General features: G+C 47.6%; 1 long non-coding RNA gene across 1 annotated transcript in view; it reads left to right on the forward strand.

The window, feature by feature from the left end:
- Positions 1-8386, forward strand: part of LOC131816788 (uncharacterized) — a 29258-nt gene extending 20872 nt beyond the window's left edge. The window contains exon 3 of the long non-coding RNA XR_009348180.1: positions 8251-8386. This is a non-coding gene — a long non-coding RNA (uncharacterized LOC131816788). The remainder of the gene's footprint in view (positions 1-8250) is intronic.
- Positions 8387-12998: the final 4612 nt, after the last annotated feature.

Below are 12998 nucleotides of genomic sequence, written 5' to 3' on the forward strand. Positions count from 1 at the left end.
GTAGGGCCTGAACTCACGACCCTGAGATCAAGATCTGAGCTGAGATCAAGAATGAGACACTCGGGGCACCTGGGTGGCTCAGTGGGTTAAGCCGCTGTCTTAGGCTCGGGTCATGATCTCAGGGTCCTAGGATCGGAGTCCCGCATCGGGCTCTCTGCTTAGTGGGGAGCCTGCTTCCTCCTCTCTCTCTCTCTCTGCCTGCCTCTCTGCCTACTTGTGATCTCTCTCTGTCAAATAAATAAATAAAATCTTAAAAAATAAAAAAAAGAATGAGACACTCAACCTACTAAGCCACCCAGGCGCCCCTTCATTCCCTTTAATTGCTAATAATATTTTATTATTTGGAGAGATCACATTTTATTTATCCATTTGTTTATTGATGGACATCTGAGTTGCTTCCACTTTCTTTGGCTATTACGAACAATGCTGCTGTGATGGTTTGTGCATAAGTTTTTGTGCGGGTGTTTTCATTTCTTGTAGTTATTACCTAAGAGTGAAACTACTGGGTCACATGAGATACGGAGACAAGTTTCTTCCTTTCCTTCTTCCTTCCTTCCTTTCTTTCTTGCAGTGGTTTTTTTTTTTTTTTTATGATTTTATTTATTTATTCGAGAGAGAAAGAGACCTAGAGAGAGAGTTCACAAGCAGGGGGAGGGGAAAGGGGAGAAGAAATGGACACCCCCTCCAACTGAGCCTGGAGTTTGATCCCAAGACCCAGAGATCACAACCTGAGCAGAAATCAAGATTTGGATGCTTAGCCATTGAGCCACCCAGGTACCCCAGATTTTTTTTTTTTTTTAATTTCAATTCAATTTAGTTAACAGAGACAAGTTTCTTAAATGCCTCCCTGTGTAGCCTCCTGTAGTGAAGGAGACTATGAACCAAATGATGGGTTTGCTGTTTACATCAGTCTTGAGATTCTTAATACAGTGGACACCTGCCTGGCCTTCTGGTCGACCTAAAACCCAAGAGTTGAGGGGGTCCACCTCTGAGAATGACAGAGAATGTCCCCAGAGGAAAAACTTGCCAGTTATGGATTCCTTATGTCAGATCATTCCCCGACAAGGCTGATGCCACTTCCTTTTTTTTTTTTTTTTAAGATTTTATTTATTTTGACAGACAGAAATCACAGGGAGGCAGAGAGGCAGAGAGAGAGGAAAGGAAGCAGGCTCCCTGCTGAGCAGAGAGCCCGATGCAGGGCTCGATCCCCGGACCCCGGGATCATGACCTGAGCCGAAGGCAGAGGCTTTAACCCACTGAGCCACCCAGGTGCCCCGCCACTTCCTTTTTTATTTATTTTTTTTATTTTTTTTATTTTTTATTTTTTGCCACTTCCTTTTTTAAAGGGAGAAATGAGTCCATCTGTTTTCCTGCACCTTTTCACCCATGGTCCTTTCTGACCAAGGGCAGAAATTTGCAAGGGGACAAGTTAGTGTCTATAATGTGCTGTCAATATGGAGGCATAGGATATTTCTATTTTTAAAAATCGGACCTTTGGGGGATCAGGTGTAACAGAAATCTCATCAATACGTTCCCCAGCTCTTCAGCGCGTGCTCACACGCCCTTACCAGCCCCTCAGGAGTGAGGAGGCTGCATCCGCTCAGAGTGGCGGGTCTTTCTCCCTCAGGGAGCTTGCCTCCGCTTCCAGGAGCAGGATGTGCAGACGGGTGGAAGTTCGCTATGGAATCGGCAGGACCAGCAAGCCTCGGAGGAGGAACAGAAAGGTCTGAGGGGCGATGGCTTCGGGACTCGCCTGAGGGCACCCCCTGATACTTCCCCTTCCCATTTCTCTGCTCAGCCCCTGACAGTCCTTCCCGGGTTGGTGATGTCAGACACCTGAGCTGTCACTTGTCTTTCTGCATGGCCATCTTCCCCACCTCAGGGGGCCAGCCTCAGGAGCCTGCTGGTGCATTAATGGCCCTGTGACCCATCTCAGCTAATAAACACAGGAGCCTCCCTGGGAAAACATTCTGCCGGGGCTCAGAAGACAGCACTGCGGCTGAGCGCCTCGTCTTGGGTGTAAAGGCCGACCAACACAGGTTGTTGCCTTGGTTTTGTTTTGATTTTATCATGGGTGTGGTTAGTGTGTTGTTCGGTGCCCAACGAACTTCAGTAATCCCTGAACGTCTTTACTGGTCTGAAGTTCAGAGCTGTTTGCACTTCCCATATTAAAGCCTTGAATTAACTCCCTGCCTTTCCTTGGGGTCCTTGCAGGGCTTTTTACTGATGACTTCCCTTCTGCCAAGGACATCTTTTTTTTTTTTTAAAAGATTTTATTTATTTATTTGACAGAGAGAAATCACAAGTAGGCAGAGAGGCAGGCAGAGAGAGAGAGAGAGGAGGAAGCAGGCTCCCTGCCGAGCAGAGAGCCCGACGCGGGACTCGATCCCAGGACCCTGAGATCATGACCTGAGCCGAAGGCAGCGGCCCAACCACTGAGCCACCCAGGCGCACCCTGCCAAGGACATCTTGATGAGATGGGCTGCTGTCAGTAAAATCATATCCGTATTCCCGAAGGCAGAAAAGTAGGACCACCAGGCTAAGTGGTTTTGCTCAGGATCACATAATAAATAAAAATTTTTTTAAGATTATTTATTTATTTATTTATTTGACAGAGATCACAAGTAGGCAGAGAGGCAGGCAGAGAGAGAGGAGGAAGCAGGCTCCCCACGGAGCAGAAAGTCTGATGCAGGGCTCGATCCCAGGACCCTGGGACCATGACCTGAGCCGAAGGCAGAGGCCTTAACCCACTGAGCCACCCAGGTGCCCCACATAATAAATAAATTAATCACACACAGGTTTGCTCAGGCTGTGGGGTCGAAGCTGAAAATAAGCCCTAAGCTTGGCAGTCATCATACCCTTCCCTTAGTGGGAAACCTTAAGCTGAGTTTTCCAGGGAAGGGGGCACGTCAACAGGGAGTGGTTGTCTGTGACACACACCCTTGGGGATCCCAACCGACTCTAATATGCTCTTCCAGTTTCTAGACTAGAAGGGAAAATCCGAGCCTAACCTGAAGGTCCAGTATGCAGCTTTCTTTTCTTCATCCTTGATAAACGGCCAGGCTGTTCCCGGTTATGCCAGGGGCAAAGAGTTGCAATTTGGCCAAAGCTGTCCATCTGTAGGCAGCAGATTTGAGAACTGAAAAACTGATTAAGATCAAATATACCTGATTAGGGGAAGGAAGGAAGGAAATAAAAAAGGAAAGAAAGGGGTGCCTGGGTGGCTCAGTGGGTTAAGCCTCTGCCTTTGGCTCAGGTCACGATCCCAGCATCCTGGGATCAAGCCCCACTTCGGGCTTTCTGCTCAGCAGAGAGTCTGCTTCCCTCTCTCTCTCTCTGCTGCCTCTCTGCCTACTTGGGATCTCTCTCTGTCAAATAAATAAATAAAATCTTAAAAAAAAAAAAAAAAGGAAAGGAAAGAAAGAGAGAGAGAACATGAAAAAAAGAAAGGAAGAAAGAAAGGAGAGAGAGAGAGAAAGAAGAAAGGAAGGTAAGAAGTTAGTTCAAACAAAAAACACACCACAGAGTTTATTTTCTAGTCAGCATTGTAATACTAGTTGCTTGATATAGGTCATAATTTTCTAGTTAAGAGTAATGCATAACTGGCCATCTAGGAAGAAAAATATGTTCCTAAAAGATAAGCATTTGAATTTCCTCTTCCCAGTGCATTCTCAATGGGGGTAATATTGCCCCTAAAGGGGAAAAGAGGAAATTGGTTCTTGGAAGATGAAAAAAAAAAAAAAAAATCAGACATAACTGTGAGCCTTTAAAGCTCAATTAGGCCCAACAAAATCTTATTTCTTAATCTTTAATTTTCATCATCAAGAAAAATTTGAATTCCATTTACTTTTTCTCTTTTGGGGCAAAATAATGAACTTTGGAAAAGGTTTAAAATGCCAGTCTATGGAAAAGTTTGCTTTCTCCTACAAAGCCTCCGTCAGTCATGGCCTACCCTTAGCTCTTATCTTTTCTAGAAGTCTTAACTATTAATTGCAAGTCAGACTCCCAGGGTCATGTCATTGGAATTAGGGCAGTCCGTCTTGCATAATCTGGAGGTCGGCATCCTGTTGGGATTTGTCCTACAGAGATACCAAGCACTGGGGAAAAACACGTCTGTTTCGTGGCTCAGGCTGAGTCTATCCCCAGTGCTTCCCAGCAACGTGGTTCTCTCCAGTGGTGGCTTCTACCAGCAAGTGGTTAATTTCAAGAACGTCATAAAAGCAACCTTTGAAAAGGAAGGCGGGAGAAATCTCTTAAGTTTTTTCTTCTTTAAGATTTTATTTATTCATTTGAGAGAGAGAGAGCAAGAAAGAGGGAGCACGAGCTGGGGCTGGGGGGGGAGGAGCAGAGAGAGGGGGAGAAGGAGGCGCCCCCCGCCCCCGAGCAGGGAGCCCGCTGACATGGGGCTCCATCCCAGGGCCCTCCGATCATGACCTGAGGCCAAAGCAGACGCTTAACCAACTGAGCCATCCAGGCTCCCCTCTCTAAAGTTTTGTTCCTGTGCCAACACTGAATCACTGTGAGCCTCATTGTTTAAAAGCAAGTATATGTCCCCAAATACTGGACCGTAGAAACTGCAGACTTAGGACCTTGCTGGCTGCTGCATCCCAGGGGGCTGCTAGTCAAAGGCAGCGCCGCAGATCCCTGATTGCCTGCTGCGGGGTAGGTACGGAGACAGAGCTTGGACTCCAAGATCCCTGCCTGATCCCGTGAGAAAATGTATGTGAAGATGATTCGAACTGCAGAGTGTATCACGTAGATCACAATTCCCCCTTCTAACTGAGTGAATGAGCCACACGAAGGAAGCCGGGTTTATTTATGGACGATGACCAGAACCCTGCCTTGATTTTAACCACAAAAAGTTAAAATAATCGGTGGCTGTTTATAAAACCCTTTTTCTATCTTTGGGCGACAAGGCCTTCATGAGAGCCCGCGATGTATTATCAGCTGTCGTCCCGCCTGGCCTTCCGCAGCCTCGTCTCGCATTGCTGGCTGCTTACTTATTTTTCATTGCGATCCTGTCCTTTCTTCTTGTGTCCATAGAAACTGCCAGTAATGCAGGGGCTTGTCCTTCCATGGGGCCTCTAAGATTCCCACAGCTTTGCTCTGAGCCCCAGAGCTTTCCCCCCTTAAGCCAGAAATAGAGCTAGTGTATCTGTTGGCGGTGTCCTCTAACACAAACCAAAAGTGTCCCCTTTTCCATCTGAATGCCTCTTACCACACGTCCCGCTGAGAGGACCCTTGCTCGGAATTTGGCTGTGGGGGATCAGAGGCCTCACACTTTGATAAGCCGGCTAGTCAGTCATTGTGCAGAAGGCTCTGTGCCCCACGTAGAAAGGCACAAGTACTGAAAAGCCCAGCTTTGCTATCAGGCAAAGGATAGGCCTTAAATGTTTTTCCTCATGCTTGTGCCCTTTAAGGGTTTGGCTGACAAGGGAATTTGTGAGAAAGTTCTTAGTTTCTTCGATGCACTCAGCCCTTCAGTGTTCTAACCGCTCCTGAGACAGAAAGTTTGAGGACTGTGTGGGGCAGAATGAGATAAACACTTCCTGGCTCTGGGACCCATCTAAGCCCCGGCTTCCTCATCCCTGAAAGTTGGAAAACCATGGAACCTTCTGGTTGGCTTGCTAAATGAGACCATGAGGCAATGGGCAGGAGATGCTAAGCACGGCACCCAGCACATAGTAAGTGCTCAGTTCAAGGTCCGTGGGGCTCTTGGGACTCTCAGGGAAATGGGGAGCTGAGTAAGAAAGGGGAAAAGCCTGCTTTGGAAGAGAAAGAGCCAAGTTAAATGCCACACAGAATTTTACAAACCTTACGTTAAAAAAAAAAAAAAAGTGATCACTTTTTTTTTTTTTTTTTAAGATTTTATTTATTTGTTTAAAAAAGAGGGAGAGACCATAAGCAGGGGGAGTGGCAGGCAGAGGGAGAGGGAGAGAAGCAGGCTTCCCACTGAGCAGGGTCGGGGGCTCGATCCCAGGACCCTGAGATCATAACCTGAGCTGAAGGCAGACGCTTATCCCACGGAGCCACCCAGGTGCCCTGATCACTTTTTTTTTTTTTTTAAGATTATTTATTTATTTATTTGAGAGAGAGAGAGTGAGAGAGAGCATGAGAAGGGAGAAGGTCAGAGGGAGAAGCAGACTCCCCACAGAGCTGGGAGCCCGCGGGACTCGTGACCCAAGCCCAAGGCAATGGCTTAACCAACTGAGTCACCTGATCACATTTATTTTTGAATAGGTAATACAAGCAACGTAAATAATCCAAAGAAAATGAAAGGTTACAGTGAGAAACAGGTCCCTTCCTAGCTCCGTCCGCTTACTCCCAGGCCCCCTCCCTCGGGGAAGCTAATATACAAGTTTCCTGAGTATCCGCCCAGAAAATTTCATTATTGAAAAAGTTACTCGTGAAGGAAAATTTAGGGCTTTCTTGGTTTTGTTTTTAAGTTGTTGTTTTTTTTTTTTAAGGTAGGCTCCATGGTGTGGAGCCTGATGTAGGGCTTGAACTCACCACCCTGAGACAAAGACCTGAGCTGAAACTAAGAGTCAGATGTTTAACCAACTGAGTCATCCAGGTGCCCCCTGAGATTTTTATTTTTATTTTTTTAAGTAATCTCTACACCTAATGTGGGGCTTGAACTCATAACCCCAAGATCAAGAGTCACACGTTCCACCAACTGGCCAGCCGGGTGCCCCATGCGAGGGAGATTGGTTTTGGTGAGCCCTGGGGTGGGATGGCTTGCTAGACATCAGGCAGAACGGCTTGATAATAAAGACAGTTGTTTGGGTGCCTGGGTGGCTCAGTGGGTTAAGCTGCTGCCTTCGGCTCAGGTCATGATCTCAGGGTCCTGGGATCGAGTCCCGCTTCGGGCTCTCTGCTCAGCGGGGAGCCTGCTTCCTCCTCTCTCTCTGCCTGCCTCTCTGCCTGCTTGTGATCTCTCTCTGTCAAATAAATAAATAAAATATTAAAAATAAATAAATAAAGACAGTTGTTTGGATGGTCCCGTTGGATCCTGAATTTAGGGAGTATTTTCACAGTAAAGCTAGTTCTCTGCAGCCTGGACTAGACCCTTATAATAAGACACGCGGGCTCAGAAAGGCGATCTGATTCCGCAGCAGGATTCACAGCTCCCGAGGCCGAGAGCCCTTCCTCCGTGATGGGGGATGCCGGGGCCAGGCAAAGCCACCCTGTGAGATCTGAACTCTGCACCGCAGATCATTCCCGACATTCCCCATTTGCCAAGCCCACATTGCTGACATGCCCGCGAGGCTTAGGTTCTCTGCTTTCCCCCTGAGCAGACATACTTGAGGTCGCATAGCTTCACCCTTAGCTTCTGGAGGGTCCCCAGGACAGGCCAGAGACGACAGCGAGCAGAGGCCATGCGAGATGAGCAGGGATCCCTTACTGCATTCTCTCCCTGGGCTGCTGGAGTCCACTGTCTTATTCCCTAAAACCCACAGATCTTATATTTATCCACGATCGACTTGGTAAATTTAAACCTCCCCGAGTCCTAAGATGCACCTGTTCATGGGATAAACAGGGCCGTCCATTGCCGCACGGCTAGACCGAGTGTATATATAGAGCGAAGACAGCTCACTCCCTTGCCATCAATCTTCCGTCGAGCAAATGGGTATTTTTTTTAAATAATTTTTTTTTAAAGTTTCCATTTATTTATCTGACAGAGATCACAAGCAGGCAGAGAGGCAGGCAGAGAGAGAGGAGGAAGCAGGCTCCCTGCCGAGCAGAGAGCCGGAGGCACGGCTCCATCCCAGGACCCTGAGATCATGACCTGAGCGGAAGACAAAGGCTTTAACCCACTGAGCCACCCAGGCACCCCTGCAAGTGGGTATTTAATCACCGCAGTTGAAGGACTCTGTGACCTCAGGAACACGTTCCAGCTCTTAACCCAATGTCAGAAAGTTCCCGCTTGGATCGAACCCCAGTGCACAGCGCTGGAATGTGTCCAGTATCCAGTAATCAGGGAAAGTGGTGGTGATCACCTTCTGCATGCTTGAAGACACTGATGAGCTTTGGTCCCTCTAACGCTAAATGAAAGCCCGTCCAAGGTCTGTCTTCTTCCATGTACATTCAGTTTCTAACCCCTCAGTGGCTCCTGAAGTTCAGGTCGGCTTGGTCTCCTGTTCATGACCCTAGAACCAGGCCAGAGGCTCACAAAGAGCCTTCCCTGAACAGACCATCCGGAAGGACCCCTGATACGGCATCTCTTCCTCTTACTGTCATTTCTCGCAGGCATCCGACGCGCCTTGGGAGCCAGGCGCCCGCCTGATCCATATTCAGCCTGTGTGTATACAAGCACGCTTTTATAAAACGCGAAGAGATATTCTCCACTGGACATTCCTGAGTATCAGAGTGAGTGAATAAAGACGTTCCCTTCTGGCCTCTAGGCAATTCCAGTATTTTTATTGATCTGAGCTCACGATGGTGTTTACAGAAATTTCCTTTTCCTAAAGCCCAAATGCTTGCGTTAACTTGGGACTGGATTCTTTTTTTTTTGGGGGGGGGGACTGGATTCTTGAGCAGAGCCCAAGACTCAGGAGCTTAGGGGTTGATTCCTAGCCCCAGAAAGGCTGCCAGCAAGATTTAGAAGCGAGTCACTTCATTTCTTTGGCGCTCAGAGCAGGAGAATAGAGACGGAATCAGTAAACTTCTCTGCGTTTTATGACAGGGTAAAGTCTCATAGAACAGTCAGCCCCACACAGAAGGAGGAGGAGGACCAGGATAAGGAGGGGGTAGGGGGAGAAACTGGAAAAGCAAAAAGCATTAGAATTAATTAACAAGCAATCCTATCTTATTTTTCAGATAAAGTGAGCCTAACGAAAGCAAGAAAATGTACATTATTTTATTTTAAAGATTTTGTTTATTTATTTGACAGGGAGAGACACAGTGAGAGAGGGAACACAAGCAGGGGGAGTGGGAGAGGGAGAAGCAGGCTTCCCGCTGAGCAGAGAGCCCCATGCGGGGCTCGATCCCAGAAACCTGAGATCATGACCTGAGCAGAAGGCAGACGCTTAAGGACTGAGCCACCCAGGCGCCCCAAAACTATATGTTACTAACGAGTCTTCACAACACACTGCCATTATTATGACTGGAGGCTCTGAAGCTTAGTTGGATGAGATAAATTGTGCCAAGTGCCTAGCAAGGGGTCCTAAAACGTAGCTGGCGCTCAGTTCAAGTTGGTTCTCTTCCTCATTATGTTGTTCATAACAAGCAGCGTTCAAGGAGCAATGGACCCGACATGACTCCGGTTGCCAATTAAAACCCTGAGCTGTACTGTCATATAAAACACAGCCAGTAAAGGGCATCTGTGGTCAGACTGCACAGGGAAAGTTAGTTGTTCTCAGTGACTGTCTGGTTTAGGTTGTCTGGCCACCTTGGGAGAGGTTTTGGGGGTGACAATGGATCCCCACAACCAGTCTTGCTTCTCCCAGTCCTGACCGACAATTAACGTAATGTCATGGTCCAGATGCCATAATAACAGTAATAATAATAACACTGGACATTTCTTAAGAGCTTACTGAGGGCCAGGTTCTGACTTAAACACACTACATGCGTTATTACATTTAGGCTCCTAAGACAAAATGTTCAGACGCTGAGGATCCTTGCCAGAGGCAGGACACCACAAACCTTGCCGCTGAACCATCTAAATCTGAAAAACTTTGAGAAGAGAGAATAAATTCCATAGCGTTCTGCCCTTAGGCTGTAAAACTAGAAGAGTCTAGCGGAGATGGAAGACGTATTTCACACGAGAAGGCAGGAAAAGTGCAGCTTTGGGGTTTATGAAATAAATGGAAAAAATATTACTTCTGGTCTTCTGTAACCACAAGGGATTGAAACCTGTGGTTAAAGGTTTGGGGGTTCGGGGCCCCCTGGGTGTCTCAGTTGGTTAAGCATCTGCCTTTGGCTTGGGTTGTGATCCATCCTGGGATGGAGCCCCACATCGATGGGGAATCTGCTTCTCCCTCTCCTTCTGCAGCTCCCCCTACTTGTTCTCTTTCTCTCTCTCTCTCTCTCTATCAAATAATACATAAAATCTTTTTTTAAAAATTTGGGGGGTTAGGAAGAGTGAGAGGGGAGTCTTGCTCATTCCTGATCTGTTTTGTTGCCAGGGAAATACGGGCTTCCATTGCCGGTGCAACTGGATATTTCCTCCAGGCTCCATCGCTGGGACCTGGCAAGCCACATTTCCTGGCACTCAACAGCAGCCAGTCCCGGCAGCAGCGAGGTCAGACCCATTTTTGGAGCCAAACACCCAGCATTCCTTTACAATTAGTGCTACAACCTCAAGGGAGGCTCTTGCCTGTCTAGAGGGACCTCTAGTGGCCGCCAAGGGGAGTTGCCCAATATTCTAGCCTATGTAAGACGTCTCCCTAGACACAAAAGAAGCCTCCCGCTTCTTTTGCTAATTGCCCTGTGGTCGATGATGACAGGTAGGGTTGACAGCATGAGTAAGTCGAAGTTATTGCCCTTGCTAATTAAAGCTGTGAAGTACACTTTCTGTAAAACATGAAGCCACCGGGTTTTCAGATGTGCCCAACCTCCCGGCCTTGGCAGCAAGGGTCTCGAACTGGAACAGACACTTGTCTATCAAGGGGTGTAACCTGCCCAGCTCCAGGGTGACGGCGGGATACTTCCTTTCTAGAGGCTTTGTGGCAGAAACTGTATGCTGGAGCTCACTTAGAAAAGGAATAGACTGTCGTGTTCGAGGCCATAATGTCACATTGCACTAATAAAGCTATTTTTTTTTTTGTAAAAAAGAAAAAAAAAGCTTTAAAGGAGAAAAGGGGTGATTATCTAAGAATCATTTCGAGATCATTGGAAAATTGAGAATATAGGTGTATCCTCTCAAGAGGTAAGAGCTAACGGATACAGCCTGATGAGTTTTTAGTAAGTATGAAAATGGGTCCAGAGGGGGTTAGAGGAAGAAAGAGAACGTTGAGACATGAATGTTAAAAGGTTTATGATTCAGAAATATTTTGCAGGGGCGCCTGGGTGGCTCAGTTGGTTGGGAGTCTGCCTTTGGCTAAGGTTGTGACCCCAGGGTTCTGGGATGGAGTCCCTTGCTGGGCTCGCTGCTCAGCGGGGGGTCTGCTTCTCCCTCTCCCTCTGCCTCTGCCCCTGCTCCGTGTGCCTGCTCTATCTCTCTCAAATAAATACAAAATCTTAAAAAAAAATAAATATTTTGCAGCACCTTTACAATGCATTACCTACTTGTGCTTCATTTTCATGTCAGCTCTGTTTTGAGTTGTATCATCACCCTCATTTTTCCAGACAAGAAGATTAAGTCACAAACAAGTCATATCCCCTGCCGGAGACTGCACAGTCCCTGAGCAGAAAGGCTAACACTAGAACCACTTCTTTCTTTTTTTAGATTTTATTTACTTATTTGGGGGCAGGGGGAGCAAGCCCAAGGAGTGGGAGGGACAGAGAGAGAAGGAGAAGCAGGCTCCGCTCTGAGCAGGGAACCCGATACGGGGCTCGATCTCAGGACCCTGAGATCATGACCCAAGTCGAAAGCAGACACCCAACTGACTGAGCCACCCCGGCATCCCTAGAACCACTTCTTCCTCTGAAATCCTGCTTTGGCTTTGCTGAGTCTCCTGGGTTGGTCCTTCTGTCCTCGAGCTGCAAGCCGGGGAGTCACCTATTACTTCTTGCTGTCACTCACCTCTCCCTTCTGATGTAGCAACGTGCAACCACACGCCCCCACGCTCCCTCACTGCAAGCTATGGTTTCTCCCGGCAGTGAAGATCTCCAGCCTGCCCATCCCACAGCCCCTCTGGACATCTCTGACTCACCAACCCAGTCCAGACTCACTTAAATGGTTGCAACAAGCTTCTGAAATTGTGGTTAAAAATTTATTTGTTTACCTATTTGTCCTCCCCCATACCCGCCCACCCCGGCCCCCAGGATTGTAGGTTGCCCCAGAGCAGGAACCTCATTCTTTTAAATTCATCAGTGCCTAGCTCATAATACACCTTCCACACGTGTTTGTGGAACATATGAGGGGAAAAACATGCTAATTCAGCAAGTCCACAGTCTAGTACAATCATGTCTGGGCCCCAACTCTGGGGATTCTACTTTATCTGGGACAGCGCCGGGAATCATTATGGTTTTTAATATTCAATGTATTTTAAATATTTCATTTATTTATTTATTTGACACAGAGAGGGAACACAAGCAGGGGGGGGTGGGAGAGGGAGCAACAGGCTTCCCGCTGAGCAGGGAGCCTGAGACATAGGGCTCGATCCCAGGACCCTGGGATCATGACCTGAACCAAAGGCAGACGCTTAACCACTGAGCTACCCAGGCGTCCCTAATACTCAGTGTATTTTTTTTAATTTCTTATTGTGGTAGCACATACCTAATTCTTACCATTTTAACCATCAAAAGTGCAGAGCTCAGTGACATTAAGCACATCCACCCAGTTGTGCAACCATCACTACCTCCCATTCGCAGAGCTTTTTCATCCTTCCAAACAGAACCTGTGTCCCCATCACACACTGCCCCCTCCCTTCGCCTTTCTCTTCTGCCTCACTTAGATTCCATGCTTCATAGAAACACCTGTCCTACGAGCACGCTCTACACCCGGGCCTTCTCCCTTGGGGGTATCCGCCCCGCAAAATCCCAGCCTGGCTAAACCAGGCCCTTTGCCCTCACTGGGTCTGCAACCAGGCAGCAGGATTTAAGTGGTTAAAAACAGGCAGCCAGGCTGAGTGTCCTCTTTTGAAATTTACAATCACAAAACCCAGGGGGGATCTGGGTGGCTCTGTTGGTTAAGCTTCTTCCTTTGGCTCAGGTCATGGTCTTGGGGTCCAGGGATCAAACCGCACAACAGGCTCCTTGCTTGGCCAGGGGTCTGCTTCTCCCTCTGCTCTCCCCATCATCCGTGCTCTCTCTCATTCTCTCTCTCAAATAAATAAACAAAATCTTAAGAAACAAAACCAAACCCAGCGGGACCACAGCAGCACCTGCAATGT

Source organism: Mustela lutreola, chromosome 15, assembly GCF_030435805.1.
Source record: "Mustela lutreola isolate mMusLut2 chromosome 15, mMusLut2.pri, whole genome shotgun sequence".
NCBI lineage: Eukaryota > Metazoa > Chordata > Mammalia > Carnivora > Mustelidae > Mustela > Mustela lutreola.